Source organism: Micromys minutus, assembly GCF_963924665.1.
Source record: "Micromys minutus genome assembly, chromosome: 6".
Classification (NCBI taxonomy): Eukaryota; Metazoa; Chordata; class Mammalia; order Rodentia; family Muridae; genus Micromys; species Micromys minutus.
The window spans coordinates 80,296,914-80,303,976 of NC_137975.1; positions in this window are offsets into that span (position 1 = coordinate 80,296,914).

The following is a 7,063-nucleotide window of genomic DNA, read 5'->3' on the forward strand; positions in this document are numbered from 1 at the left end:
AAAGTTGAATTTGTCATTATCTTTGGTCCATAATGGATTTTCACCTTGGGTCCACAAATGGCCCATTTTTATTAATTTTTTCTCATTTACTTATTTCTAACAACAACAACAACAACAACAAAGACCAGCGAACCCTCCCACCAACATAAAAGCCAGGGCTGTGAAGCCTGAATTCTAGTTTACCAGCCTTCCTTTCTTAGTCCATGTTTCTCCCATCCAACAGTTAAAGTGTAACTGCTCCCCTGACTCTTCTGTTCATCCTCACATTGTTTCCTTTGACTCGGCTTTGGTTATTTTGTATGCTTGGCATTAGCAAACAAATGTCTCATTGTGTAGCTGGTGCACCAAAACTCGCCATCCTTCCTTCCTGGCCTTCCTAAAGATGGAATCAGAGACACCATACAGACTGGTTTTCTTGTCTGTGTTCTCCATTTCAGTATTGGGAATCAAACCCAGGGCCTTGTGTACACTAGGCAAACACTCCAAAGATGAACCACATCCTCAACCCACCTCTTTCTTCTTCTTCTTCTTCTTCTTCTTCTTCTTCTTCTTCTTCTTCTTCTTCTTCTTCTTCTTCTTCTTCTTCTTCTTCTTCTCCTTCTCCTTCTCCTTCTCCTTCTCCTTCTCCTTCTCCTTCTCCTTCTCCTTCTCCTTCTCCTTCTCCTTCTTCTTCTTCTTCTTCTTCTTCTTCTTCTTCTTCTTCTTCTTTTGATATTGGATTTTAACTAGGCATCTTTTTTGATTAGAAAGTTGATTGGTTGGTTGACTTTAAGCCCCTCCCAGCTACTGATGGGTCTCTCAGCCACTGCATTTGAATGGATGCTTTTGCTCCTTCCTGGGTTTTATATTGGCTCCTTCTACATTTATCCACACAGCTAGCAAAGTCACAGAGCAACTCCATTTTAGTTGTTAATAAAATCCATTGGCATGTCTGTAGGTTGCCCTGGTTACTTCACCTTGGAACCTTCCATGACTATTTCTGAGCAGCGCCTGCATCTGTCAGAGTCCGGTTGGAAACAGCACCATGAGTTGTCCTGAGTGGCAGCCAAATTAAGAACTTTTCCAGAGGAAGGAGAGGCCACACCCCGGTTCTGGGAGGCCGTGGGTGCTAGTTATGAGGCAGCAGGTACCCCAGACCGGATTACAGACACTCAGCACACTTTCAGTTCTGCTGTGAATTAGCTGTGTGACCGTGCAGATAGTTTTACCTCTCTGGACCTCAAGTTCCTCTTCTGGGGAATAAATACTCAAAAGCTATTTGTAAAGGTCTCTCTAGATGAGGAACCTAGGAAAAGAGTCGGGGGGGGGGGACTTGTTCAAGGTCCCACTGTTCCTCCTTTACCAACTTGGTCACAGGGTCAACATCCATTCCACAGAGCGCCTCCCTGTGTCAAGGACACAGGGAACTCGTCATCCATCCACACTATGAAATACCTCAGCATACTTTTTCAACATGTTTACCACTTCTTCTGTGCATGGGTATATGCTTTGATATGAACACCGAAGGCTCATAGTGGAGCCAACTTTAGCCAAGGTCAGGGCTTGGGAGACATGGGGACAGTAAGGGACTCATATGTCATAAGCAATAGTACCATTGTGACTCAGCACAGTTCCACACCTCAGCTGAAGTGTGGGGAAAAACCACTCTCACCATCTCACTGGCCCAGGGAGGATATGGCCTTGGATTTTATCCCCAGTGACGAGAAGAAAAGGAGGATCCCACCCCAGCTGCCTCACTTCTCCTCGACAGCATCTCCACTTTCTCCCGCTCAGTTTGCTACTTGATAGAAAATGGCTCTGACCAAACTATTTTATATGAGAAGTGACAAACCTCTCACTTTCTTTCTGAATTCCTAATCTTGCACCAAGCCCATCTTCCTCAATCCTACTCCACTCTACTAGACCAGGCTCAAGCGGAGGCTGAGGTGACCCTTGGTGCATCCACTCACCAGATGGAGATGGGAGAAACTCCGGTCTAGGGAAGAGCTGGCCTCCAGCTCTGTCAGGGTTCATGATAGATGCTGGGTTATGCCATGTTGGGTTACGCCAGCCTCTGACCCTAAAGGACTCGTCACATGGGTTCTGAGAGAACAAATTAAGGAAGATAGCCAAGTAAGAGTGAAATGACTGGGAAAGATAGGCTCGCCAAGGGAACCCTACTTCAGGGCTTTAAAAAAAAACTAAGGGTATTAACAACACAACATAAGCCACACAGCTTTTGAAAAGAGGTTCCTAGAAGGCAGTGAAACTTGGCAGTGAACTCTGAAGCCAGCAGCATGTTAGCCACATGCATTGGACAGAAGGCATGCTGCTGCTGTAGCTTGTGGAGGAGGACCAGCGGGAACCAAAGACACCATGACATCAGTTCTAAATTTTCAGTGACTTTTAGGGGTTCTTATGGGCCCACGTCACCTTAAAAGTTCTGACATCAGTAGGGAATGCAGAAAGCCTAGAAAAGGATGCTTTTGCCACTTGCTTCCCCCGTGGTTACAAACTTAGTCTAAGGAAAGCATCTCATGGACAGTGGTGGCATTTAAGAGCCCAACTGAGCCTAATCTGTCTGCCAGCCCTTCCTCATTTTACAACTGGCTCACCAACTCTCTGTCAACTGGAGGGAGGCCGGACCCCCACTTCCTGTTCTGGGAAATATCAATCTTCGGTTGTCATTAATGTTACGTGTATACAGTGACTAAAGGCACACATTCTTTCAGAGCTTAGCATCGGACCCCAACCAAGCATGGATTAGGACCACTTGTGGATTGGCCACCCGGGTGCTGGTTCTGATCTGCACTGAGGCTTGCTGTTATCAACATTACTCTGCTGTGGTGATATTTTGACCTGACTTGTTCTTCTAGCTTTTACTGCCCCCCCCCACCCCCTGGGTTCTGCTAATGTGCGCTGTGTTGAAACCATTTGTCTGAGTCTCTCTGACTCCTCAGTGCCTGATAGAAGTGAGGGATAGACAAGTGTGTGGACAGCCATGTAGAGAGCATGAGGAGACACAGTGAGAGGAAAGCTATGACTTCCCATGTTACATTATTTACACTGAACATACATTTATGGAAATGTTTGCATTATGTTCATATATATGTATCTACTGTCTAACTATGTTTAATATTATAAAACACAAGCTCTGACAAATGGACATTGTTTCCCTAGATTCCATTTTGTTTGTGTCCTATGGTGCTTTCTAAAGGGAAGAACTCTTTGGTGTTGAGATCTTTAAAAATTAAGGTAATCATAATCTTTGGAATGTAAAGTGGTTAAGTCCATACAGTATTCTAGAAAAAACAAATCAAGCTTTCTGAAACAGTTTTCTTTTAAAAATTAACCTGATCTTCCTCTGGCGGCTCTTGGTTGACTAATCATAAGAAATCCCCCCATGCTGAGATAGTTCCAATTCTGATTTTATCATTGTGAGGAAAAGGAAACTTCCATATTTTTCCCCTTAAGAGGGTGTCAGTGCTTCACACAGACAGCCTTTCTCTGAAAGAATACATCTCCTCAGACACAGAATTGTTTACGCTTAGACAGTTATTTGGTTGTTTAAAAACTGAAAGGTTACTCTCATAAGCTAAATGCAAGCAACCAAAAAAAAAAAAAAAAAAAAAAAAAAAAAAAAAAAAAAAAAAAAAGGACTAGAAGTAAGTACTGTTGTTATAAGATGATTTTATTTTCTTAAAAAAATACTTCTACAGGTGTGGAGAACAGTGTCTGGAATGGGCCTCTAGGAGATTCTTTTTGTGCATATAAGCTATGGATAAATCCTTTAAACATTGCCTATAAATGTTGTCCTTCTATTTAGTCAGAGGGGTGTGTGTTGAATGTACACACAAGAAATCTTTAACCTGCATGGTGCTTCCCATGTGTGTTGAATGTACACACAAGAAATCTTTAACTCGCATGGTGCTTCCCAGCAGGTGATGTAGGCTGTAACAAAAGGGAGAGTGGATGAGCCAGGGGCACAGAGTTAGCTCTCCTGGCCTGGCCTCCCACCAGCCTCTGCGCCTGCTCTAGCTCCTGGCTCAGAACCCTCCCAGCTCTGCATTTAACAGGTTTCCCGAGAGAGTAGCTGGCGCGTCTCTGCATGGGTTTTTGTCCATTCCTGACATTCTTGTCCACAGGGAGGACTGTGTGTTAGTGAACAGGGCAGGGGGCTTATACACATTCTCCTGTGGCCCCTTACCTGATTATCTTGGAGAAATCTAAAGCCAGAGATAGCTACTTCTCTTCTGTCATCTTAGTCCCCCGAACAAGGTACCCACAGGCAATCTTAGTTCTGTAGAAAGTAGTGTTGCCTGGTGAGACCTCTGAGGTCTATTAATTATCAGTTCTAGAAATAGCTCTGGAATTTATTTTTTGGAATGTGTTTTGCCATTACCAAAACTCATGTAGAATCTGGTTTCCAGTGTGGCTGTGTTGGAAGGTGAGGCCGGTAACCCTTTTTGTTTGTGTCCATTTGCCTTCCATTGTGGAGTTTCAGCAGCATGAGCCCCTCACTAGAAATAGAGGAGGCCTGTGTCCTGAACGTCCAGCACAGAGCCTCCAGAACCTCTCCCTCTTGGACATCACTCGTCTCGGAAAGTGGAGGAGGATAAGGATGTTGGGTCATTGCCAGAGATCATCTGGGGACGTCCATGACTGTGCAGAAGCCTGTGCTGGACTGTAGAAATGTTGTTTCTTTATTACTACTTAGTAACGCATCTATCTTGCATACTCCTAGTCAGCAATTAGGCTCCTATAGACTCCATCACTGGAAAGAATCTGTAAAAATCTTTCTTCTCCGAAACTAAGCCTGACATACTTGATTTCAGCTCCTTACAGAAAGATACACACTAGCTTTCTACTTGTTTCCTTTTAAATGTCTTACATTCTTAAAAAACATCAAAACTTACTGTTGTGGTTGAGGTTTGAGAATGCAAATTCACCATCTCCCTTTCCTGTCAAGGCTTTATAAATTAATTTTTAAATGCAGAAATGATATACAACAACTCAAAAACTTGATATGGACACAAGGTCCAGAAGATCTATAAGGGAATTTGTCCAAACCTAGTCTTCACAGGAAGGACAGCTGTGGCCTCACATGGCCAGGACCCCATCTGGCTCCTTGGTCTTACATACCCCATGGAGGGGGAGGACAGGTGCTTCCTGTTTAAAAAAAAAGATTAGAGAGGAGGGTGGGAGAGACGGAGAAGAGGGGAGTACCTACCAAAGCGGAAGGGGAACAGTGACCTTACACAGCAACCCCGGTCCTGAGCAGGCCACATGACTCAGGGGTGCAGTGGGAAACACAGAGGTTCTTTTTACAGCTTCCCAAAGTTACGAGTGTCTTTTTCTTGGTTGAAACCAGGACAAGAGGGACAGGACAATTAGAGGTCCCGTGGAACATTGTAATACGGCCAAACCACTGAGGAGGTTTTGTCTCAGGGCACCGGAATCTGAAATCAAGGAAGTATTAAGTGCAGATTTGTAAAAGTCATTGAATCCCACCTCAAGTAAGTAGTAGGCCCCCAGGCCAGCATGGACACTAGTGGTTTTGAGGGGAGCTGGAGACCAGAGCCTCTAAAGACATAGATCTTCCTCTCCTTCTTTTCCTTTTCCTGCTGTACACACTAGGACCTCCCTCAATTTACATTGTTTACACATTCCTTGTCCTAATGTCAAAATGTCTAGTTAGACAGGGAGGAAGTGGAAGGTGGACTTAATCAAAGCACATCACATGCACCGTGACAAGCAATTGTAACAAGTAAAAAAGGAAAGAAGAAAGAAACTAAAGGAAGAAGGATTTTACTTGTAAGAATTGTCTCCAAGTGGGTAGTGATGGGGAGAGGTAGGCACATAGCTCAACTGGTGGAAGGTTTGACTTGCACTGTGTAAAACCAGGCATGGTGGTACATACCTGTAGCCCCAGGACTCAGAGGTAGAGGCTGGAAGATGGAGGGCTCAAGTCATTCTCAGCTACAATCTACCAGTGAGTACAAGACCAGACTATGTGTGCTACATGGGACATGGCCTCAAAAGCAAACGATACACCAAATTCTTTTAACATTTTCAGTGTGCTGCGTGTTAATTCTAGGATGCTTAATTCTGGAAAGGAACTCGGAACAAAGCTGAGCTCACATTCAGGAGCTGTCCCAGCTTCCATGTAAACTGGAATGTCAGCGGCCTGCTACAGCCGCTTGGAGAATACCAAGAGATAATTCAAGGGTTAATTCCCGTAGGGAAGGCAAGAGATACAGGTAAGATTTATACAAGTGACTTGTTTAGGCTTTGTGGCAGTGCCCCCCTCACCCCACCTGCACCCAACTTCTGCCTCCTTGGAGCTGGGATTACAGACATGTGGTACTACAATTGACATCAGACACTTTCATTCTGAGGCAGGAGAGATACCACAACCACAAATTTAACTACTTTTTTTTTTTTTTTTTTTAGTGGTGAAAAACAAGCTTCGAACTCCTATTTCTGCTCTGGTTTTGCCAGGTAGTCAAAGGAGTTTAGACTTTTCTTATTTGCCTTCTCGGTTTGTTGAGAAGGGGTATTATTATGTAGCCCAGACTGTTTTAGAGCTTGCATCCCTCGTGTCTCGGCCTGGATAATAGGAGTCACAATGTCCGGATTTGGGGAAAAAAGTTTAGATTTATGTCTTATTTTTGTGGGCATGACTGTTTTGTCTGAATGTGCGCCATGTGCACGTTGGTGCCTGCAGAGGTCAGGAGAAGACTCCAGACCCCCTAGGACTGGAGTTCCAAATGGTTGTAAGCTGCCGGGTGGGTGCTGGGAATCAAACCCAGGTCGCCTGGAAGAGCGAGGGCTCTTTACAGCGGAGCCAACTAGCAGCCCCGATTTAGATGTTTATTGTGGCAGGCTACACACAGTCTAAGATATGTCATCATAAAGACTGATGAAAGGAAAGGTTTGCAGTGTTAGTTACATTCACAGAGCTGGGTTGCTGCCCTCACCACCGTCTGATGCCAGGCTGCCCCGCCTTCTTGAGCTGAAATCCTATGCCCACAAACACATATTTCATAATCCAGCCCCTGGAAACCATGACTTTATTTTCTGA